The sequence below is a fragment of the Falco rusticolus genome, chromosome 14, assembly GCF_015220075.1.
Source record: "Falco rusticolus isolate bFalRus1 chromosome 14, bFalRus1.pri, whole genome shotgun sequence".
In the NCBI taxonomy this organism is placed as follows: domain Eukaryota; kingdom Metazoa; phylum Chordata; class Aves; order Falconiformes; family Falconidae; genus Falco; species Falco rusticolus.
In genome coordinates, this window is record NC_051200.1 from 8,083,719 (window position 1) to 8,109,430 (window position 25,712).

General features: G+C 42.2%; 1 protein-coding gene across 1 annotated transcript in view; it reads left to right on the forward strand.

The window, feature by feature from the left end:
- IL1RAPL2 (interleukin 1 receptor accessory protein like 2) overlaps positions 1–25,712 on the forward strand; it is a 392,948-nt gene that overhangs the window by 13,208 nt on the left and 354,028 nt on the right. The gene's annotated exons all lie outside the window — the stretch shown is intronic.

The window sequence follows — 25,712 nt, forward strand, 5'->3', positions numbered from 1 at the left end:
TAGGAAGTATAAATGGATGTTGCTAAATCAAACTAGTCCCCAGCCTTTTTTTTGCGGTTATCGTCCCCTGAGCACTGTTTGCCTTGTGAGAGAAGTCATGGATATTGGGATCTGGCTACAGTGGAGCTTGATCTAAACTTTGCTAAGGCTGATAGTGTTCCTGTTTTTCAAAACTGCTATTACTGGCCTGGATGGGAACCCCTGTGAGATCCATAATCTGTATAATTGAGCAGCCTTTATTCACTGGTGCCATGCAACACCACCTGGCTGCAAGGAAGGGCCTTTGCATTTCCTTTATGAGAACTACACATCTGTAGAAGTAACATGCCTGTGGTTATAGCATCATGCGGCTGGTAGTTTACCTTTAATTATATTTTAGTGTTTTGGGTTTTTTTCCTTAAATCTGCTTTCTTTCATTCTGCAGAATGTCTTGTGTTATTGGCAGCTGTTGACAGTATCAATTCAGGCTGAGTACTGGTGGGAAAAATGCTTTAATATGTTAGACTACCCATTGCTAAATATAATCCAGTAGTGAATAGCTGGTTCTTTTTCTTTTCATTTGATTGAATTGGTATACATTGAGTATAAGATGAAGGGGAAAAATGCACGTAAAGTAAAATTACAGTTTCTTTGCAAGTATATGATCATGTAGTTGGTTTTCACCTTCAGTATTCATTCTGTCATGCGTGCTGATTTTTAGGTTGCTGTGTAGAGCAAACTATTGATTTTTTCTTTTTCTACGATATTGTGTGTGAAATACATTTTCTGTTTGTGTGATTTCAGCACTTGGAACAAAATTGCTAATTTGACTCCCCTTTCTGAAAGGGGTCTTTAGATAAGAAGGACTGTTGTGTTGCTTGGGGCTTCACTAAATGTTACATATTGTGAAGGGACAGACGCTCCAGAGGCTTCCAAATAACTATTTGTATTGTTGTTTAAGTAGAAGATCAGAGACAGTGGATGGAAGCAGCCAGGCAAATGTGTAAAGAAACAGTAGGACCATGTTGCTGAATAGGGTGACAGAAGCTGTAGTGTGCTGGTGCTGTAGTGCAGTTTGGTTTTTTTATTGGTGTCTTGATAAAGGAGAATGGGAAGGGGAAAGTAATTTAATGGTTATTTGTGGGCAGCTGCACTGCGGTGTAAGCAGCAGGATGTCTGAAAGCAGGAAGACTGCTTTAGCTGCAGAGGAGAGCTGGCGTGGGGTGTTCAGATGACACCCGGTAGACAGGATCTGTGCAGCGGTGTTCTGGATGGATATTGTAGTCTTGGGTCTTGCCAGCTGTTGGTATGGGGATGTCTAAGCTGGTGAGCATCCTGAAAAGGGGAAGGGAAATTGTGCAGACAGTTATGTAGAGCTGTTTGAAGCAGTGCATGGAAAGTTCTGACACTGATGATAAAGACAGATTTGGGCCACTAGGGCAATAAACCAGCAAAATCAGGGTATTGGTGTCTGCTGGCTTATGTAGATTGGCATTTTTCCAAGCAACACATAGAATTATTGCACAAATGGCCAGAATTGTGGTTTGTGTTAAGTACCAGAGCAATTATGAAGTTGACTAGCATGTGTGTAACATTGCATGATAAAATATGTCTTGTTTAAGGGGTAGAGAGTATCTAAAGAGAGCAGAGTTGAAGAGGACTTGGGGGTGGAGCAATGAGATGTGGTAGTGTCTTCAGATAATACAAAGGCATCACTGAGGCAAAGGACATTAGCAGTGAAACTGAAGTTGCCTTAAAGAGAACAGGGGTTTGGCTAGGAAGGCATCTTCAGAGGCTGATAGGAAAATAATCCTTTGAAACCAAGGAATGGCAGCTGAAGGGAGGAAAGTTGAGGATGACAACTCCAGACAGCAAATGCAGACAGTACACAGGGGCTGGACAACAGGCAGGAGTCATTAAAGAGGTCAGGAGTGGAGGATCTAAGATGTCAACCAGGGTGATGAAATGGTGCTGCAGTTGCAAGCATAGAATTAGTTTGCTGAAGAAACAGTCCTTATAGAAGGGAAGAGAAAAGCTGAACTGAAAGAGATTTGTCTCATGTCCTTTACTTGCCCTTTGTTATAGATTCAGGTGTCCATATTTCCATTTGGAGAAGACAAACAGGAATGCATGTGAGTGTCACAGGTTGAGTACCTTGCAATGCTGCAAAAATGATACAGAAACTTGTAGCAAGTTGAATTGTTTGGCTGCTTCTCACTTGAGATGTGGTGCCAAAATAATTAAAAAGGGTGAGCTAATTTAATTATGGTAGTCAGATTCTTCTTTACAAGCAGCAACTTCCAGATGCTCCAGAAAAAATCTGTCACGTCTACAGAGCAACGATTGCTGTTTGTGGTGGGAACAGAACCGTTTGCCTCGAGCATCTGTATGAATGTGATGTTGATTTAAGTTTCACAAGCATTTCTTAATATTAAGAAGCTTTTCTGAAAGCTGCAGGTCATCCTTTTTGTCTGCTTTAAGAAGTAAAGCTGAGCAAATAGCTAATGCTGGGACTGCAGCCTTAGCAATGCCCTAGAAAGGGTATTTTACAGGTGGAGGTTATACAAATAAATTGAGGATGTGGGAGCTGCTAGGTTCCCAGCCGGTAGGTGATTTCCTTTTAATCTGATTAAGTGACTTCTTTTCCCAAGCCCTTTGTGTACGGTGCTTTGAGTAATCTTAGCAGGGAATATAAAACCAATTAAAAAATCATGGTATTTTTTAAGCAAAAGATTTTTCAGGTTATAGATTCTGTTTGACTTACGAGACATAATTCCATTAGTGAATAATTGATGCCATTTATTGTTGCTGTATTTATTTGCTGAGCTGAAATACCCTGTCTCAGCATGCTAGAGCTCCAGAGGGCATGCCAACCTTGTGCGGAGGAGCATGGCCAGACATCCCCAAGATTTCTACAAGGCTGCAGGCTGCAGAGCTGGCAGTGTCTTTCTGCAGGTTAACAGGGCTTAATTGGCTCGGGTCTTGTACCAGTATGTTCTACAAGCTAGAGAGCCAGCTTCGTGTCTTCTCTGTAGCGTCAGATGGATGTGCTCTAGGATTCTGGCCTTCCTTTTCCACCTCTTTATCTTGGGACCACCCAAAAGGCAGTCATGTGCCAGAAGATCAAGTGTCTCTCTCATCCCTCCAGCTGCATCCAACTTTGTCACCAATGGCCTGGGAGAGAGAGGGCTTGACTTAGCATCATGCCTTGCTGTGTATGGGCATAGCCAGTGTCTTAACTTGTTTCGTTGACATTGCAGTGGTTGGGACATAGTGCTTTTTTCGATATAATATTTTGACATATTTCTCTCTATATATACCTTATATATTTATATTACGTGTCTATATGTTCATATATTTTATATATGAGTTTTTATTTATGTGAATATATTTTCATAGACATATTTTTATATATTGATATACATATACATATTGATAATATTAATATTATGATAAAGGATTAAAATCAACACGTTTATTTGAAACCGGTTGGCTTGATGCTTTGTGCCTTTTAAATGCCATGCATCAGCTTACAGTGGTCTGTTTCAGGAGACCTTCACTTTCCTAATAGCTGCCACAGCTCTAGCCTAGGATTTCCCTCTGCTCCCTTCTGTGAAGCCCAGTCTCTGTATTGTTGCCTGATCACTTTGGCCATGAAAACCATGATGTACAAGGAAGTGGAGGTGTTTGTACTTCACAGGAGACTCATGGATTTTTCCTTGGTGTGGGATATCCCGGAGGAGCCTAATTCTTACAAGTCCATTGCTCCTGCTGGAGCAGGCCCCTAGAGGAGCTGCAGGATGAGCATTCGCAGTTGCCATTTGCTTTTTGTTTGCAATTGCATCTGCCTGAGGAGCTGACTTCTGGCCCTGTTGTGAAATGCATAGCTATGAGCCCTCCCAGTTTCTGAGATAGAAGAGATGCAAAAGAGGCTTTCAGCTTTTACTTCCTGCAAATAATGTACAGACATAGAGGAAATGGGAGCTTGGTAACACTAATCAGCACACGCCAATCTCTTTTCCCAGAAGATGTTAAGTTACTCAGAGCTCCAGAAGACCAAAAAAGTCAGAATCACTGTTGTTCTAAGATGTCATCAGTGCAGGAATGTCCAGTCCCTCTTGCATATGGTCGTGTCTGCTCACGGGTTCATGGCTGCTCTCCATCTGTTCAGTTTGGCTCAGTGGGAAGCGAGGAGCCAGGCTCCTGTGCTCAGTTAGGTCTCGGGGAGGCTACCAGCCAGTGCGGTGTGAAGCACCGGTAATCTGTGCACCTCCTTACTGGAGTCTCAGCCTTGGTTTCCTCTCCTCGAGGCAGAAAGCAGCATTGCAGCTAGACAGGCCTATCTGGGAGACAGCTGGCAGTGTTTAGACATTCTTTTTGCTGGTGGGGTGGGAGGGAGGGAAGAACAAGAAAGGAAATAATCTGCTAGAGGCTTGGGGTTTTTTTAGTGACCTCAGCCTGACAGGGTTTAAATATTGGACTTACTTAAACACTCAAATTTTTAGCTATTACACTTGCTTAAAACGAGTTCATGTATAATTAAAACAATTAAAATATTGAGTTGATACTTAAATATTAAAGCTAGACTCCTTTCCCAAAAGGGAAACCGCAGCTGTATCTGAATAAAATAAATGAATGCAATTAAATTGTTCCAAACCACAGTAAATCACAAAGGTAGGATCTTTAGGGATAGGAGGAAGTAAGCAAAGCATGAAAGAAATGTTGTTTCCTCAGTTAAAAATCTATAATCTTCCACTTCTGCGATGGGCATCATGTCAGCTGTTTGGATATCTGTTCTACGTGTAGCTGCAGCATTTAAGAGTTTATTAATAATATCTGAACCTCTAGCAGACATAATGTCATGACTGAGAAATTTTCCAGCTCTATGCATTTAACCAGATAATGCTTCCCCCCCCAACGCGATGTTTTTGAATGAAAAAAACCAGATGCATCAAGGTATCTTTGCTTTGTTTTCCTTCAGATCTTAAATAGAAATTATAAGAGAGATCTTCGTATTTGTATTTCTGCTATGCTCACTTTGCGGGTGTGTGTCCTAGGTCTGTGTCCTTACTCTGACTGTCCTGAGAGGGAAAGTTGTTCTGGCATGTTTTGTTTTTCATCTTGTTCATGCAAATAGTTTTGGAAGGCCTGCCTCCTGTTACGTTCAAATGAAAGTATAAATAATACAGCTACAAACTTACCCAGAACACTGTCTTCAAGCTCAGCATGTTCATTAGTCCTAGAGATGAATGTCTGCTCCGTTTGGGACACCTATTGGTGATGCAGAGGCTTGGAGGTAACTTAGGGGGATGTGAACCTATGGGAGCTATAGGGAACCTGTGATGTAATGGTTTGGCTTTGGGTTAATTCCTGACCAAGAACAGTTTTGAAGTGTGCTTGGGTTCTTGTAATCTGAATACATGTTTAAGGCAGGTTTTACAGACTGCTGTATATATTTGAAGGAACGTAAATAAGGCTCCTTATGTTGAACTAGGTATGAATATTAATACGCATTCTTGTATCTCTGTCCACTGAATTTAAGAAAACTTTTTCTACTTTACTTTTGGAACCTTGCTTGTTGTTTGAAGTGCATTTCAGTTTTGAATGACTAGTGCCTGTGACACATAATAGAAAAGAAATTTCTAATATGTATTTACTTGGTTTTGCCCTGAATGTAGCTGTGAAAGTGGTAAGCAGTAGAATTGTGGGGTAGGAGATATTGGGATCACTATGGGAAATAATGGGAGAAAGGAAAATTAAGATACATTTTTGGTTGGGTTTTGGCATTTAAGTTTGGAGAAGTTGGCTTTACAAATACTAAAGGAAACATCAGAGGTTGCCTCTTTCAGGAGGTGCAGGGTTAAATATTTCCAGTTGTTGACCTGTGGAGAAGGAAGGAATTCTTTTCAGTGCAATGCATGTATGTGCAAATGTTAGTATATAGACCTGTGTGAGATTGTTGTGGTACTGTTATAACTTGCTGAAGTAGAAATGATTGCCTGTCTATGACTTGAAAGCAAAATTGATCTGAACTGCAGTGTCACCTCTAGAGTGTACATTTTATCAATTTATTAATCTATCTTTCAAATCCAATTGATTCATTCCTACAAGAAGCATGATTAACACTTATAATACTGATATGAAAACATACATTGCTTTGCTGCTGGAGACAGAGACTTAGATTAAAGTTAAGCTTCTGACCTGAGTACTATGCTTTTCCGTGACAGGGTGCCAGGCTGCCTGTGCCTTCCAGCCTCTGCCATCAGTTCCTTCTTGTTTACCCTCCCCTTGTGGTTCCTCCTGCAAGGCAGGAACAGAGGCAGCATGAGGGTATTTCTGTTAGTTTGACTCGTTTGAAATACCCTCCACCTTTGAGATTCACAAACCTGTAGCTTTGTTTTGCAGTGTATGACCTATTGAAACACATTCTGGGTCACTTTTTTTTTTTTTTTTTTTAAGGAAGGTATTTTGACACTTCAGTATGAGACGGATGCAATTCTTTGCACGTTTGAGGGATCAGTATTGATTTAAAAAGGTATCTGCTGAGATTTCTACATCCGTTATTCCAGATGGGAACCGAAATAGTAATTGAATAAGTAGGAGACTTTGGTCCAGGCAGCTGTAAGCGTTGTTCAGTGGCTTTTAATAAAGAAACTGGAGCCAACAGCAGTACCTGGCATGAGCTTTTCGTATCTGGCTATCTCATGTGTGATGTTGTAATGAAGTGGGAGGAACAGGGACCTGCGTGAGACCCTGACTGCTAACCTGACCTACCAGCCCCTGTGGGGCAGGAGGCATCAGGTAAAGCGGTACGTGTCAGGGCAAGCCCCTGTGGGATTCAGCTCCCCTTTCAGCGAACAGGCCTGAAACAGGGCAGAAGAGAAAGCCTGAAGTTCCCAAGTTCCTTTCTAATGTTTAAAGTACAGTATTTTGTATGTGACTCCTGCGTGTGTCAGGGGGGATGTACTGATGTTTAGGCATCCAGTAACCATGCGTACAGTTTAAACATTTGTTAGAGCTGTGTAGCAGAGGCCTTGAAACATGACGGTGGTATTATTTTTTGGACTTTTGGTATTCTGATTGTGCTTTCTTAGCTTGGCAGGGGTTTTTTAAAAGTCTCATGGGACTACTTGGTGTTTTTCATAAACGTCTGCTACTGTGATATTTAATACAAGTGCTTTTTGTCTCTAATCTTTGCATCATAGTTATTCCCATTTTACAGATGGTAGAAAATCATCCAGAGACAAAGTGATGTGAAGGTTGCCCAGCATACTGGAGGTGATGGGGGGGAATAACAGAAATAAATGTTTCCCTCTGTTCTGTTGGGTTGCTAGCACTTCAGGCAAGAACTGGGAAACTAGTGCTATCCCCTAGAGAAGTTTTGAGGCTAGGTAAGCATCTATATAGAATGTGCTTTTGTGTCCTTGTATATATGTGCTAGGGAAAAAACATTTGTAATTTCTGTTAATTTTCAGTAGAAGACGGTAAGATGTGTCTAATAGAAATAGAGGAGGAAGATGAGAGAGGTTCTGCTATACCAGGTTTTGTGCACTAGTTTTAGGCTAAGAGCTTTTGCCTTTAAGTAGTTACAAGCCTGTTGTGTGTATTGGCTATAAACAAACCGTGCTTCCAGTGTATAGTGGAGGACGCTGGAGCAAAAAACCACAACTGTAAATTGGCATATGGAATACCTAAGGGACCATGAGCATTCAAGACGCCAATTAAGTCTCTTGAGTAACCAGGTTTATACAAACCTGTATATATACTTACTCCCCTGACCTAAAGAACAATTGTTGATCATAAACTGCAGTGACTCTGCAGGCAGCAAGCTGCATTTGAGCCACCCTGGCCTCCATCTGTGCTTCCCTGGTAGCCACCTTTAGATTTTTAGCAATACCAGGAACTTACGTTCTGTCATCAGGTGTGTGAATAGCTTCAAACAGCTTTATCCAAGGACACCTCAGCGTATAGTCTAACCAGATGTTCGTGTTTGTTTAAAGAAATGCTGATCCTTTCATCCCGTTGTACAAATACATATAAAATTTGAGTGCAAAGTTGTTTCACAGATATTTTTTTTTAAATTTATTTTTTATTATCTGAGAGTTAATGGATTTTGTCTGGTGTGTTGATGATAGAATTAACTTAGTGTTTGTGAAGACTGATGGTAATATAGCAGATTTTTCACAGGAAAACAGGAATTGTTTGTTCTTGGATTTAAGCATTATGTTTTTGTTTTGCTGTGCACTCTGTGATCCGAAGGTTATTTGGATCAATGTGCACAGCCACTTCATGCATGCTTTTGCTGTCTTACATGTTCAGCAAGATATACATGTGGGTGGGCCTTGAAGGGGAAGAGTAATGCGAGATATAATCATTTTGATGCCTTTGAGCTAACGGTAAAATGCAAAAATATAATCACATTCCACAAAACTTCTTTGAATGATTCTATGAATTGCATTGGTCAGATTTTTTTTTTTCAGTGATACAATTTCATTTTGAGCAGTAAATTCCCTGAGATGGATACATTTCATAAGCAATGGAAAACAGCTAGAACATCAGTCACAAAGGCAGGGTTATTCCCAGGCTCTGTTCCTCTGGGGCATTCAGGAGTTGCAGCTGAACACTAGGACTTCTGGGGTCCTTGATACGGATGTTGGATGAAGAAGCTGGACGACTTTGAGCGAACAGTGGTCAGAACCCTTCTGCTCCTGGGATTCCCTGCTGGGGAGCAGGTGGCTATGTAAATCTCTCAGGCTGCCTGCAGAGGAGATCTGAAAACTGAGAAAGCGGGAGCGTTTTAATAGAGCCAGGTCACCCTGCAGGCTTCCTTGGCTCCTAGGTTGGAGGTGTATCTGTGGCCATCAGCACTGGTCTCTGGCATGCCTCCCTGGTGAAGGGGGACCACCTTCTGGACCTGCTTCTTCCTCTCTAGTTGCAGGCTCCTATTGCAGAGTAGGTTTTGTTGAGAAAATAAACCAATTTTAAAGTATTTCTGAAACTCGTTTGTTCTGGTACTTGTGGTTTAGGAAAGCAAATTTGAAACTCAAGCCAAGAAAATAATTATTGTAGATTTGAACCCTTGAATCTATTACTTATTTTTCATGTGACCTTGAAAATTTTGTCCCATTGTATAAAGCCAGAGAAGTGTGAATAATGGTGAGGTTTTAGACAATCAAAAATAAGAAAAGAAATTAGGATATGTATCACTAATGACATTTTGGATATAATATTTCCATTCAAAACAACATCTGTAATTTTAGGCAAATCAGGGGACTACAGTGGAAACTGCACTTAGGAGTAGAGTGTCTTGGCTTTATTGGAGCAGATTGAAAGCTGAAGCTTTTTGGCTGGCTTCTGATGTAGGTCAACATAATTCCTATTCACTGTGACTTTACATCATATTATTTACAGCATTATGATTTTTTTTCATCTGGATTGGGTGATTAAATTTGCTCTTTACCATTCAGTGTTTATTGCAAATGGTTTTGTTCCAACTGCAAAACATGCCTCTGACTTAGTACGTGAGAGCTGAAACCTAAATCTAGCCACCTGGGATGTCTGGCTACAACTGTTGTAGACCTTACACAGGGACAGTGTAAAGCTCAGCTGATGAAGAAAGGATCTTTTTAAAATCCTGTTCTAGAAACGTCTACAAATGAATGTTCCTTTTGCTGTCTTAAAGAGCTGTAATTGATGGTGTTCACCCTTTTCATCCTTTTTTGAAGGACACAGATCCTATGTGAACAGTTGGTTGTCTGGTAAGCTCTTGTGTGGTGTTTCTTGCAGAATGTGTCACCAACTTGCTTCATGTTGTAGCAAGGAAGACCCTTGATGTGCTATAGTAATTAGTTGTTGTGTTTCAGAGCATGCTGGGCACCTTGGTTGTAAGAACATTAAAAATACAAGTTCTACAATGTGATTGTGGAATGGCTTGGTAATATCAAACCGAGTTGAAATGTTACATTAAGTCTCTTATTGATGTGTAAATGTAAGCATCCTCAAGTAAGGCAAATGTGTTAGGTTTTGGGGGTTTTTTTTCTTTCTTTTTTCTGGAGGCTGCTGAGTAAAAGCTCTCCTCGATAATAGTTTCACTGCTATGATTGGCATGTTTTCCAGGTTTGTGCAAGACAAGTGCACCCTTTCCTGCACGTAGGGTTGCTCTTTCAGAATTATGATGTGTAATATACTTGTAAAAATCAGATCTCCTTTAATGGTTTTATTGTGCACATGAAAGTTGTGCATTATCAATGTAATTACTGGGATAATTTAATACTCATTCTGTGCTTTACTACAGAGCTTTCCAATGGGGAGCTGTAAGAGGTAATTTTGATCTCCTTAAACTTTGTTTAGGTTATTAAGAAATATTTTTTAGTGGCAGAAGAGGGAATACTCTTTTTTCATAATCTAATAGCCCCTTAAGGCTCCCCTTTTAAAATCGCATCAGTCAGATGATGAGATGGGAACAGTCAGTCACCTCGCTAAGTGTTCAGTGATTCTTGAGCATGCAGCATCCATGGCTGGCAGTCCCCAGCTGCGGAGCTGTGCAGTGTTTGGTGATAGTGCCAAATTTTTCCAAATGACTGGGAGATGAGAGGGAATAGAACTGTTGAAGGTCTTCTGAAAGCATGGTGCTGGCTCTTCCAGTCTGTCCTTTGAGGTGTTATTAAAGGTATGTATATATAAGTGCCCCAAACAGGCTAGAGCAAGGGAGGGGGCTGAGCCACCCCCTTTGCAGGATGCTGTTCCCCGTCTCAGCTGTGTTGGGAAGCAGGGGTGCAGCCCCTGCTCAGGGGGTTCCCAGCAGGGACTTCTCAAGCCTGTGTCCCACACACGGGGTTTGGGCTCTGCTCTGAGGAACCAGACTGGGCTGTGTTGTGTTCCTCTTTTTTATATTTTCTTCTTTGAGAAACTTTCTTTAAAATAGGATAGGCCATGATATGCCAGGAGAATTAATCAGAGGAAGCTTCTATGTAGAGTTAGAGAGGAGCTCATTAATTGCTTAAAAATTAGGCAGTCTCCATCTGAGTAATCGGAGTTGGCTGACTGGCCTTCCTCACTCTAAGAAGTAGCTCATTAGTAGAATACACACAGATGGTACTGTGCTCTAAGGTATTTAAAATACACAGTCGGAGAGCTGTATTAATAAGGCAAACCTGTCCTTAGTCTCTGTGACTGAGTTGGCTACAAGCAACAGAGGGAACTGTGTCATTTGGTAAATATTATTAGGTAAATGCATTTCCATAAATTTATTTAGTTTTCACATTTTTCTGCAGATAACAGATTATGATAAATAGTCAAAGTAATTTACTGTTTCTGGAAAAATTATATTGCAGGAATGGACTTACAATAACTACTTCATTTGTTCAGTACCTAATTTACCCTTGTAATTGCCTAGAGGGAGAGATGTATTCAGAGCCTAATTTTTATTTGGAATACATGTAGGTTTTTGCTTTTTGTTCTTCCTTATGTTGTTTTTCTGTATGCAGTTTGTTAACAGTTTATTCAAAATAAGATTTTTTTCTGAGTCCCTTCTGCAAATGTTAGTGGATAGCAAAATGAGAGATCACTCACCAGGGAAGACTGAAAGTGCAGAGCCTGGAGCCCCCAGCACGGCTGGGGGAAGGAGCCACCCTGCTGAGGGCGAGCAGGGACACTGCTGGCATCCTTCCTAACACACCTGCCGGCGCACACAGCCCTGCAGGGGTACTGCCCTGGGTCTCCTGACTTCAAAGCTGTAGGGTAAATTCAGAGGTGTTAATGATCATGGCTTCATTTCCAAATGACAGACTCACCCTCTGCCCCTCATCCCACATGTCCCAGTGAAAGGAAAACTGCTCCATCCCTCCTTTGGGCAGTCTTTTTTGCCTGAGCAGGGTCCGAGCCCATCTTAAAATGACTGTTGTCCATTAGTGCACTTCACTGTGAGCAGTGAGAGTCTTTCCTCGCCCCATCTGTGAATTCATAAGCATACTGACTTTGTTTTTAAGAGACTTTTTCCATAAAGACTGGGCTGGGGAAGAAATGGGCTCCCTCAGATAATTGTTCTTCCCAAAACAGTCAGAATTTGGTCTCCTATGTAGTTACGCTTTGTTTAGAGCTACTTTCCCCATCAGTGCCTGCATGTCTTTGTCATGAACTGTCATAAATTATTTCTAATGAAAGAATTTAATGTTTCCCTTGTTGATTCTCTGCAAACTCAGTGCCTTTCAGGCCTTCCTTGGTGGGGTTTAAATAGAGCTGCTAGTTAACCCTTCTGGTACATGTTTTTTCACCAAGCCCTCAACAGAGCTGTTTGTTGCATTTTCAGTGGGTATAATTTACATTGTTGCTTCACTTGATGTTTTTAATTTCTAATAGATTGGATATCTGTTAATTTGAGCATATGTGGTTGTTGAAAAGAATGGTGCCACTTCAGCTTGATTAACCTTTACACTGCTGTGTATGTGCAAGTTACAGTGCCATTTTGGTAGATCTTTTTGAGTTAACATTGGGTTTTGTGGCGTGTATTTTAAAAATACTAGCCTGGACTATTTAACTCGGGAACAGATATAGTTTTTGAGGAATATTTTAATAGTTTTGATGTTGCTTTGGTGATAAACCAGTGTTTTGAATGATGCTGATCCTCACTGAGGTAGAATACTACTATTCAGTTAAAATCCTGCTTTGGGCTTAGGTTCAGTCCACAGCCTGCACTGGAGGGAGAACTACTATCACAAAACAAGGTTTGTTGGTTTGTTTTGTGCAACTCAAATATTTGAACCTGAAAGATTTGAAGAAACAGTGGAATGTACTTATGGCTCTGGGACAATGGGATTCAATGTTTCCAAGGTCATGTAAGGATGTCTGCAAGTAGAAGTGCAGTTTAATGGTGTATTGAGAGATGAGAGGATGGGATAGATGTCATACGGGGGCAACTGGGAAGGCTTTTTGCAAGGGTATGTGTAAAAGGCTAAGGATTTAGAAGAAAACTGATTAAAATATTTACTTGATTATAGATTTGGCTTGATGGGGAAGTGGGAAGGGTTTGGGGTTTACAAGGACAGGCTTTTTGCAAGGGTATGTGTAAAAGACTAAAGCTTTAGAAGAAAACTCATTAAAATGTTTACTTGATTATAGATTTGGCTTGATGGGGAAGTCGGAAGGGTTTGGGGATTTACAAGGACAGGAAATCGCCAAGTGACATGACTTCCAAGGACACTTTGGTGGCAGTGGAATTCCATAAACTGTTCAAAGGTGGCAGTGTACGCAGTCCTGGAAGCAAAGATGGCTTTTAAGTGAAAGCCTTTAAGAAGGAAGATAAATACTTCATTTTAGCTTTCAAATTGCAGGGTAATTTGGTAGGGTTTGCTAGTAACACTAGGCTGTGTTTTTTTTCTCCTGCTGTAAAGCTATTGAAGTTGGTGGAATTAAACCAGGAGTTAACAAACATGACTGTAGTGATGGGAATGTTTGTCCCTTCTGTGTGCCAAGCTTCTGCTTATTTGGTGTCATTCTGCAAAAACATCCATTGATTTCAGTTATTCAGAAGCTAATTACCTCGTAACCCACAGGATCAAGCAGCGGAGCTGCTTATTTAGCCTATAACAACACAGTTCTTATTATGGTGCCTAGTTGTGTTGGCACTGGCTGCAGTGAACCTCCCATTGACCCTGCTTGCGAGATGGCTGCAGAGCAGGTCCCCACGCACGTATCCTGCCTCTAGATTGTGACTATTGTGCATGCAAATGGACAGCAATTACCATTTAAGTAATGACTAGTTAATGGATGTTTGTACTCTGTAAATTCGAAGCATTTTGCAGCGGAAATTTCCCTGCTGGTGTATTTTGATGTGTGCCACAAATTGCTGAGGTGAGAACATAAGCAGGAGGAAACCAAGAAGTGGACTCTGACAGCTCCTTCCCCTGCTTCTACCTCAGGCATTGCAATGGATAAGTGGGAAAAGAAGTATAAATGTATCTCAGTAAATCCACAGGAAGAATCTTGGCCTTTTTGAGGTAGTATTGTGATGAAAATTGCACTGCAGTGGATTTTGTAGGGACCTGACCATTAAAATAAAAGTCAAGCCTGTCAATGTGGTAGGTGTAGCAGGAGGAATTCCCCTAAAATGACACCTTGGCTGTACTTTGACAAAACAATCAACCAATAGTTCAGTGCAGGCTGAAATCAGGCATGCTGTGCAGATTGCTTCAGTGCATCCACTTGAAAAGGCCCTTTAATGCTAATCCATTTGGATACCACAGTATTGTTTCCAAATACAAAATCTGAATTTTAATTGAAGCTTTCTAGCCCACAAGAGAAAAGTAATACATCACTACTATTATTTCAAAGACAAATCCTTTGGGGGGGGGACGGACACACGACTCCCAGTTGAAATTCTTCAAGCATCTTTAAGATTCTCAGAAGCAAATCAATACATTTCTCAACAATGATTATCCTTGGAAACCTTCTCAATTAGATATGATATAAAGAAACAAAGCTGTGACGGTCTCCAGCTGAGCTTTGCCCGTGAAACTGCCTTTGCAACTGGAAAGCTAAATGAAATTGTAAATCGGAACTTGACTGTATCAGTAAGCAGCTATCTTTTGTTAAGTACGTGTGGTGATAAAATTACCTCTGAGGCTGGAATTGTTGACTCATTTAAACTGCTAAGTTCTCATGAACTGGTGTTGTGTCTCTTCTGTGTTTGACTGGAGCTCTTGAGTGTTTCAGCTTTATGAAGGACCAGGAATACTTTAGTAGTGCTCATTAGAGGGCCATAGCCTGTCCTAAAGAGCTTGTTTGAACTTACAGTGATAATGATAAAATATTAATCTCTTGGAACATTTATTAAGATTACTTCGAGACATTGGGATCACTTTGTACTGAAGAGCAGAAATGCTGCAATTACTGGCAGAGCTATTTTTTTTTAAATTCAGAAACTACTATTTTACTGATATTATTTGTGATTAACTTCTCATGGACTTGAGTGATCTGCATGGCTAAGAACTACACCACGAATCAGGATTGCTTAATAATTCTGCTCTGAGTTGGGTACCATTCTCCAGCACTTGCCCGACTGAAGGCACAAATCCACATTTTTCTGTAAGAAAATACATGGGGTTGCCTGGCCACCTGTTTAGTGTCCATCTTAGTCTTGTCCTGTTAAGTTTGCAGCAGCAAATATATAGACTATATATTTAAAGGTACTTCTTTGAGATAAATAGTTTGTTGGGATGGAAGGACTCAGTGCTGTGCGCTGTATTGAGTATGCATTAGTTCTTGGAGCATTATGGTTGGATGCCACTAAAATGGTAGCTGCATCTCCATCTCCCTGTATAAAGCAGGAATACTCTGCAGCAGCTGGAACAAATTAGTGTTGTTTTGAACAAATTCATTGTGCTCAAACAGGAGTGTCTGTGAAGGATACCTCTACAAACAAAAGTTCTTAGTCTGAGTTGTTGGGAGGTGTAACAGGGTGAAGATCTGTGTTGTTTCTCATCATCATTGTGGCTATGAAGAACCAGTGAAGGCCACCAGCAGCTCTTTGCCAAGTATCTTCCTGAGTCTGAGGATGCAGAACAGTCTTCTAGAAGCCAATTCCATTACTTTGTTTTGTGTGATCTAAATGAAATAGTCATTGGAGCAGAGGGTTTGTAATAGGATGTGGGAAATTCAGGTTCATGCTTTTGGGAATTACAGAAACATTATTTCTGTTATTTTTGGTTATAAATTATCTTCTTGCCTTTAGTCATCTAGTCTGCATTTGCTTACAACTGTCCCAGTTTGGCTCCAAGTCCATGTAGTTTGTGTTGCTAGCTGGCAGAAAAAAAATAATATGGCATCCTCCTGGAGATGGTAAAGGAACCCAATATCAGGAAGGATTAATTACCTGGGTGCAACTGTAAATTATGGCTTTCTGCCATAGTCTGTGATGGCACAGTCACAGATTACTGCTGTCAGTGCTATTCCAAAAGCACCACTAATGCATTCCTTTGGTCTGTTAACTTCTATGTCTCTTCATACTGACAACAGTTCTTCAAGCCACAATTCTAAGCCAGAAAAAAAAGAAAGGTCAAAAAAAAGTGTGTACGTTTAATGCAGCTGATTTAAAAAAATGTCAAAGTTGAATTCTCTGGTGGTGCACTGTATTGGAAAACGGTATGAGAAAATCCCTCCTGCAGGGGATCACAGAATGATGATAAAGCACTTGAAGTCTCCTTGCACGTGGTGGGGGTCTTTGACCTGTTATGCGTCAGCAAGCATCTACTCTGCTGTGTTAGCTCAGAAAGGGTTAAAGACTATCTGGCAGCTTCTGACTACTACAGCAGTTATTTTCCCTGTGTAACAGTGGAAGAATGACTATGCATAATCTAATTTTAATTTAATTCCGTGCACCTCACAGATTTTCATATATAGAATAATGCCAGAAGAATTTGAAAAAGCTTTTCTCTTACTGAAGCCTGTGTTAAAAGTCTGACATCAACAAAGAAAACATATTGTTTCAAAGAACTTTTAAAAAGTCCCCCTTGGCTTCTGAATTTGATGATTTAAAAACACATTATCATGATTAATTTGTTGTTCTTGCTAAAATCTTAAGCTCTCCTTTCAATAAGATTGTGCTAATAACAAAACTTCGTGTGCTGGTGTGATATCCCTTTATGTTAGTTAATAGCTACCTAATTAGAAATGTAAAAGTTACTCTCATTGTGTAAACAAATAAACTTCAAAACCTCTTAATGGATAATGCAGTTTTTCTATTTAATTTCTGCAGTGCTGACAGAGAGGGACTTCATTGTGAGATCTCTCTAGCTGTACGAAAAAAGTCATCTGCTTTGAACTAAACGGATTCCTGAAAAAGGGAATAAATTTGGGTTTTGAAATCGTGTGGGTTCCCCTCTCCTCTGGGAAACAGAAGCAAATAATTGAACATTCCAGAGAGGTTTTCCCTGTGTTCCTGTGCATTTTTCTAGTGTTCTGTATATTTTTTGGAGGCTCCCTGCACTACTGGAGTTCCTCTCTGAGGATGTATTTTGTTGGATCTTCTCTTTCTAATTTCTGTAATGAAACAAGGGTCTCCAGTGGTCTGTCATCTTTTCTGAACCAGAAAGCAAAACATCAGGGAGAAAAGGAGAACAAAAAATTGCAGTGTAGCTTCTGAGAAGTGCTGAAGGCTTTCGTACCCTTCAAAGAGCTGTAGCTTCCGATTCTTGTTGACTGCAATAAATTTTAATATACCTACCCTTTAAAAAAAATTTGGCCTTGAGTAGCTACAACTTGCACTGCAGTTGAGAGCTGCAGAGCTTAAGCACCGCTGAAAATCAAACTACCAGTCTTGCTCACTGGCTTCCTATGATGGAAGGGACAACATACCTTGGGGAATTTTGGGAGCTTTACTTGAAATTACACCACCTAAAATGAAGAGAGGCTTGTTAATCTCTCTGCTTCTGGTGGTGTCACCTACTGAGAGCAGAGCTGGGGCTCTCCTGTGGGAGCAGGGTGCTGCAGGATTGCCTGGAAGCCTTTTCATGGTCCCTGAACCCATCCGTGCCCCCTCTCCCCATCTTGTGATGTGATGGGCAGCTTAGAAAGTGAGCACTGTTTATACTGCACTGATAGCTGCTGCTGCGGCCAGCTCAGAGTTGCTTACTGATTGCTGTAGCTTATTGTTAACAAGAGGAATTATTTTTTTTTCTCTGGGGAGGAAACAAATGTGCTGTTTTTCTGGGCAATAAGAATTACCCAGGATGGAAGGTCTTGTCCTCATTGAATTAGCAGGCTGTATCTCCTCTTGCTGATCTGTGTTCATAAGGCTTTGAACAATATAAATGCACCCTAGTGTATAGATAGGGATTTATTAAACTATTGTGGCTTCTCTGTGCTGGAGGATGCTAATACTTTGTGTATTGAAGTAACTAAATAAAAAAAATCAGTAGAATAACTTCTTTAAAAGAGATGGTGGAATGTGTGTGTTCAGAATTAGTGGTTTAAACTTTTAACGAGGTGGGTTTCTTCTTTACTTGCAGTGCTAATAGGGAAAAAAAGAATACAGTGTTACATCCTGGTACACATTGCATATGCTGAAAGGCTGATACTATAAGAAGTGGAATGTAAGAGCTTTGCAGGACCTATGTGCGTGCTTAGAGCTGCACCTGGCTCATTCACAGCCTGTGCCATCTCCATGCTGTAAGCTCTTTCTCAGGAAACAGGGTTTCCTGGGCTTCCGCACAAACACGCTGAGTTTTGGGAGTGTAGATTAACTTCACTGCAACTATTGAGAAGATTAACCAATGCATAAGAAAAACAAATAAATAGGCATGTTATAAACTATATAAAAGAATGGAAGTGAGGTTCGTTGTGAGAGTGTCTTTGCATGATAGATGGGGGAAGGAAGGAGGAGGAGAGGAAAGTAAAAAGTTTTGCAGAGCCACTAGCTTTTCCAGGACTCAGAAGCTGGATAGAAGAGGCTGCTGTGTTTCTGGAGAGTGGGTTGTTCATTCAGTGTGCTGTTCCTCACAGCCTGTGTTTGAATCTTGGGCTGTGTCCTCATGATGCCTTGCGAGAGGAGGGGAGCTTGCCTCTGGGAACACGGGAGCTTTGACTAAGACAATGCTAACAAACCAAGGTGAACAAACAGCTCCCAGCTAGCCTGGAGCCTGGCCTGACATTTTTTTTTTCCCCTTGAAAAATTATGTGGAGAACTGCAGAACAAGGAAAATAAGTAGAGTTGGCATTGACAAAATTGTGAAGTGATGACCAAATTCTGAAACTTATGGAGGCCTTGATGGCTGCAGAGCCAGCTTCTCTTCATCTGGGTGCAGCAACCTGAGGCTGCCCCAGTTTTCCTCCCACTGTATACAGGGCTCTGGCTTTTACTGGGGGTCTCTGGCAGCTTTTGGGGCTTACAACAGGCCGTGTAACACCTGGGAGCTCCTGTGAATTTGGCCCCCAGCGGGACTTGTAAAATACTTGTCCTTCCACACTCTGTACTGTTGAGAGGTGGAGGGAAAAGCTGGGCTTGGTGGACCAAGGGAGGGGAATTGTGCCAGAGAATTAGGCTTACTCAGTGAAGAGCAAAGAGATACCAAGGAGATTAAAAGTTAAAATGTCAAGCAGTTGGGCACAGGAAGCTCTTTTCTAAATACGAAAAGGCTGGGAAAGCAACTGAATTCCTCCTGTGTTTCCAGCCTACATTCAGAACCTTTTTTTTTTTTTTTTAAGAAAAAAACCTCTGCAAAAGCAGGGACTTGGCTCAGCATGTTCAAGGGGAAACCTCAGGCTGCAGGCTTTGCGATGTGCATGTAGGCTGCAGGGAGCATCAGGGCAGAACTCCAACTGAAAGACACTGTAGTGCCTGCAGAGCTTAGGATGCTCCAGAATCCCCACCTGGCTTCATGAGCAGTGTTGTATGCCCCCCTCAGGCTGTTAGCAAACACAAATAAGGGGCAGATTACAATTAAAAATGCACAGGGTCGTTGTAATGTAGCTAAAGAGGCTCTCTGGCTTGTACTCCTGTCAACCTAGTGCCAGTTTCACTGCAGCGAAATGTATGGAATAGGAAAAGCAAAGCCCTTTCTGGAGTGCAGCTTTGTTGGGCTTTGCTCTCTGTCATCTTCAACTTGCCTCAAAGCAGGGCTGAACTCCTCAAGTTTGAGTTGGCAGCTCTGGCCCCGAGTCTTTGCCACCTGCCCTTGAAGAAGGGTCATTTTGCTGCTGGCCAGAGACAGGTGTAACGTGCTGCTGGAGGTGTCTGATCATCATCCTGTGATGGGTGCCAGGCAGAGCTATGGCAGAGGTGTGTGGGCAGCACTTGAGAGCGAAGGTCTTGCCACATTGCTCTCACAGGCAGCACTGCTGAAGCCAAGGGACTGCTTTCAAGGTAAAGAGGATTTGCATCAGCAAAGTAAGGATGAGTGCTGGTTCTTTGCCTCGAGCGAGCTTCCCTCATGTTTGAAGACTTTGAGCATGATGCTGGGAGGTCATTTGACTGACTTGCACATTTCTGCAATACCTGAGATGAGTGCTTGCTGAATTTCATTATACAGCTGCTATTCAAGGCAGAAACCAAAACCAGAGCATAATTAATATATAAAAGCCTCTTTTCTTTGCCTCAGGCTTGTTTCTAGTTTGTTTGTTTCACTACATCTCAATGTGTATGTCTCCTGGTTCACTGACTCCAAACCAATGGCTGGCATCAATACATAAAGCCTCACAATCACTTTTGCTTGTTCCATGTGTAACTGCCTCAGAAACGGTGGCTCAGAGCACTAGCAATGTCATCTTCAAGCAGTTCTGGGGTCTACAGCTCTCGTTGTTTGGGTGGAGCTGTAAAAAAGCTTTGGTGGTAGGAGAGTGTGTTCTCCTGGGTGCAGGAGACTGTGGTGGTAGCTACAGCTGTTTTGAAATAAGGTTATCTCCTTGACTTGATCCTTTTGCTGTCTGTCACTCTGTTTTCTGAAGAACAGGTGTATATTCCTTGGGTTTTGGGGATATTTGTCTAGAATAAATAGAGGGTTCTTCACACAGGTTTGATTAAAAACAAAGATGAGGTTAGCATTGCTTTGAGAAGCTCTCAAAATATTGAGGAGTAAGGGAGATCACTAATGAATGGAGAGTCTCTGGAATTATACATGCTCCTCCACCCGAAGTAATGCCCTTAATGATCCTCTTGAATCATGTGGACTATTCAGGAGTGGCTATTGCACAACCCATTTTCAGGCTATGGCTTGTTTTATGTGTTAGTGTATTGAAATTAGTGCTTGGTCAGAACTTTTCTGTTCCAAAATTCTGTAGCTGTCATATCTTTTTTTTTTTTTTTTTTCTTTCTTCCTGTCTCCAAAGACAGTAAGTCTGCCATTCTGAGGGTTACCAGTAAGGACAGCAGTCTTCCCCCATCTGTTAACATCCTGGGTGAGATCACATGTTTTCAGAGGTTTTCAAACCCCAGTTGTCTCTTGCCTGAAATAATACTTTTGGCTAGTGATTACTTGTTTATGATTTGTCAAAAGAAGAAAATATATTCCATTTCCTTCCACCTCCTTGTGGTTTATGTGAGTTCTTTTACCAGGTCAGCCAGAGAGCCTGTCCCCTGTCCTACACCTCTTAGAAGTCCTGAAATTTTGAGTTTTACAGATACTGGTAAATGCACGTTGTGCTGTATTAAGTGCACAATGGCACAACTGCAATTCCCATGTTTTTCCTTTGAAAGTGCCTCTTTGTCATGGAATGCTCATCTAAATGTGGGGTAGCATCTGAGGTTTTTGAGATGTTTCACCCGAGTTCACACTTTGTTAACTTAAATACATCTGCCTAGTACTTTGAGATATAAAAGGTTGGTGAGGGAGGTTCATTCTAATTTTTTTCTTCTCTTGGTTAAATACATAACTGCGGTGTAAGGCCATCAATATTAAATAGAAACTCAGTGAGATGAGATGCCAACAAGAGTGAATGGGATTACTGGTGATTCTGCTTTTATGGGAGCTCGTAGGATCCCAGCAGAGCCAGTCCAAACTCAGGGTTTCTGTTTAGTAGGAGACTTTGCCCACTTGAAATTTAGTTTCTGTTCCAGTTCAAAACCTCACCTTTCCTCTACTTGGAACAACACATCAAAGCTTTTGCATGTAGGAAATAAGATTTTACTTCAAAGACTGATGGGGTCCTGAAGGATTTCAAAATGAGGGATTTCCAAATGCAGAATTTTCCTTTATGGCTTTTCTTTTGTGTGTGTTGTTTTTGTGTTATATTGAAAAGAGGCCCAATATGCTAGAAGATAATTTTTTAAACAAGGAGGAAGACCATAAAATAAAACTCTAATGTGGAAATGAATAATTATTTTTATGACCCAAAAATTTCCTTAAATGAGTCTCTTGCAAGTAGTCTTCTCAATGGAATGAAAAAAAGCATGATGGGTTGACTCCATCAGCAACTTCAACCAAAAACCATGTAAAAACCCCATCTGCCTAGCCCTTGAATCACAGTCTGTGTGATGCTGCCGTGTTTCAGTGGGGATCAGTGTCAATGCGAGGAAGGGCTCTCAAGTGAAAGAGGGAAGTGATATTAAGAATGTCAATATTTCACTTTCTAAATTGAAATTCTTGGTAGTGTTGAGATAATCCATATGTCTTAATCAACTCCTGGTGTTTGAGTGGGAGGAAGCTAACGCAGTAACTAGTTGAGGAGGAGGAGCAGTTAGTCAAAATAACTGCTTTTCTCCCTGAGGATTTTGGGTTCTGGAAATATTTAACAGATGAAATAGCAAGAGCAGCTGTCCTAAGGGAACTCTGAGACAGGCACTTGACATTGCGAATCATATAGATTGCTAAATGAATGTTTTGTCTATAGAGGGCCTGAGGTGTGATAGCGTGGGAGTGGAGTCTGGGGATTTGTCTGGCTGCTGTGATTGCAACCAGCAGTGTGACAATGGCAGCTCCTAGGGCTCTGCAGAGGGCTTTTGGGGACAGGTATCTGACGGGGGCCCTGCTGCTTGCGCTGCCTTGTGACATGACCCCAAGGTGCAAGTCTCCAGGGCCGGGGCGAGGGATGCCATCAGCATCCCAAGCTGGTTGTGGCCCTGGGGGGTTTAGCTGCCCGTTGCTGGGGTAGCAGGAGGGTTGAGGAGGCACCCATGCCTGCCGGCTGCCTGGCCTCTGCCACCCAGCCCTTAAGGGCCCGGTCTGGGCAGAAATTCAGACTGCTCCCCAACAGATGTGGGGGGCTGGCAGTGCCCCTCGCTGCAGCCCATTGCCTTTGCCTAGGGAGAGAGCACCCTGGCGTCCCCAGCAGCTTGCGCGGGGTTGCTGGCTGCTGCTCTCCAGGGACAGCTCTGCTGCCGGAGTGCTTCCCTGCCTGCCCGGGGATGGCCTGCTGCCTCAGAATTAATAATTTAAGTGATTATGAAGGCACGTTGGCAGATACCATAGTACCTGTCAAATCTAACTGCCTGTAAATTTAATTAGTGTGCAAAAACTGGCTTTGGAGTATACCAAAACTTAATTAGTCAGCAACTTAAGGTTGTTAGCATACTCTCCAGGGTAATAATATCCAAAAAAGGGTACGTGAAGGCTGTGATAAAATAATTAAAAGTGTAAGATCCTCATGGTGTGTTTTCTTTAGTACTCATCTCTGCTGTATAAATCAGGGAGGGTTAAGAACAGCAGCATCTTGTGCTGGGCTGTAATAGTGGGTGTTTTCCCTCAGTAGTGGGGTGACAATTAGCAGGTGTGGTGGCTCAGGTCTGCTCAGTCCGATGCAGAGGTCTGAGGCTGCTGTTGGGAGCATCCTGTGTTTTGCCATGATGTAGCTATCTGCTGGTGGGGAATAGCACAGTCTTTAGAAAAGTATGGACTAGTAATTAACAATTTGGGGACAGTGGAGTGGCTGGGAGGTTTGTAACTGAGCTGATGGGAAAGCCTCTAAAATGTATTGAGTCTTTCAAATGAGGTAATTTGGGAGAACCTAGAAATTCTTTGGGAGTATTACGAGCAGCCTGAGCGGTGGTGACTTGTCTTAGGCTTGTCCCCATCAGAACGAAGCACTTCAGGTGTCAGAGTTGCTTCTGGGTTACCACAGTGACTTTGCAGCGAAGGACAATGGCTTCGTACCAGGCAAAGAAAGCTGGTTTAATGTTTGTCTGCATACTCCTGCCATGCAGCGCTTACATGGAGAGAAGGATGTGTGAATTGTAACTAGTGTTACTACAGAGAGGTTTTTTACAATGTGATGGGATGGCATAGTGGAACAGTGACTCATTGTAGGTTGTTTGAAAGGAAGGGAATGGGATTTAGTAACACTGAGCATGCCCCATCTCTCACACCCCAGAGATATACATGCTTGTCTTCCTAATGTTCTGTTTCAGCCCTAAGCTGCTGCAAAGTATTTATCCCAGTGACCTGTACTTCTGTGGGAATAGCTTCTCCCATGAATGGAGTGTGGACTACAACAAAAATTTCTTAGAGCAGCCCTGGGCCTGACCGCAGTTTGTTTCTAGATGCTTGCCCTCTGAGTGCTCCTTATCTCTCATTATCCTTGTGCATCATGGAGAAAGAAGGAAACAATCTCTGAAAGAATATGTAAAAGTCAAGAAATGTCTCCAGGCTGAAATCACTTATCCACTTACATTCAAAAATGAAAGAATCAATAAAACATACTTTGGTTTCTCCCCGTCTTCCCCAGAGGATGGTTTATAATCCCATTCCCTCTCCCATTTACAGCAAGACAGCGAGTTCTGTTTCTGCGCCCTGCAAACCTGACGGAGGAAGTATTTTGGAGGCACCGAAGCTCCTCCAGCTGCCCGTGCCAAATGCAGGTGCTGCAGCCTCCCTGGATACTTGTGCCATGGATCTCACCTGGCCAGCTGCATGGTCCTGCCTCCCTACCAGGCAGTGCAGAACAGGGGAGCGAATGGATGATCTGCTCTGGTACTGGGAGAGGGAAGATACACTGCCTGTCAGTACTGGGCTGCCTGCTTGGGCTCAAGTCTCCAGCACTGCCTGGAGACCCTGTTTCTGAGCACGGGACTAGTGAAATTATGACCCAGAAAGTAGTGTGGATCCATAGCAAAGAGCCTCTCCAGGGCTGGTGTTGCATGGAGTGGGACCATGTTTCACAGTATAATGAACAGCCCAGTAGGACCTTACAGAGTCTTCCTCTAAACCCTCTGCTATCACTGGGCAGTGTACCCATGTGAGCTGGGGTTTGGCGTTCGGGGAGTTGGCGTGGGGGGAAAACAAGGAGGAGAAGAAAGGCTGGGATGCTGTTTGTGTGTGTGTGCATGCAAACATCTTTTGCCCTGGATTTAATATGCAGCCCTTGAGTTTCACTTTGGTTTCCAGTGAACCTGAAAGGACAAAGCAGAATTTATCCACAAAGGTTCCATATCACATGCACAAGGTTTGTTTGCAACTCACGCTGGACCTGCTGAAGACATGAATATTTGTTGACAATCCTCAGCAGACCTGGGAGCTTGAAACAGTTACTGGACCACAATTGTGCTTAGCTTTGTTTTTTTGCTGTGGCTGTCATGTAACATCCAGCAAAAGTCCAGCTACCTTAAAGTCTATGGAAATTTGAGATTGACTTCGGTAAAACCAGAGTTTTAGGTGGTTTCTCCTCACAGGCCTCTGACAAAGTAAAGAATGACTGACAGGATTCAGTAAACCACAAGATTCCTGAGACACGGACTGCATACCGCTGAGTGTGCTTAATTTAATGAACTGAGGGATGCCATTTGATCTAACTGCTTATTATGTTAAGAGGCAGCAGATAATCTAATGATCCACAGGTGGCTATTTTGATTTAACTGTGTGAAGTTAAATACATGCTTAACTCTACCAAACCGAGCAGTGCTTATTTCAGTGCTAGAAGTGGTACAGAGCAGTAGATGTTACCTCACCAGTCAGAAGCATTTAGTCTTTTGGCCTGACCACGCATGATGTAGGAAAACTCATTTTGAGCCATCACATTAGCGGTGAGGCCCTTCTTGGAGGGGGCAGGACCAGGGGTTTGCCTGGTAGCCCCCTCCCACATGCAGAAGTGGGGGGTGGCAGTGGTGGGGTGCTGGCAGGACCCTTTCCAGCTCTTGGCTGGCTGGTGGGGTGCTGTGGATGCCTGTTGGGACGGGGCAGCCTCTGGCTTCCAGGGATCTTAATTTTTGTGACCAAGAGGTCCCTATTTTAGCAAAAGTGATGGTGGTGATGTGCCCAAGTTTCTTACTGAAAACCGACGACTGTGATTTTTATTAAGAACACTTGGTAATTTCC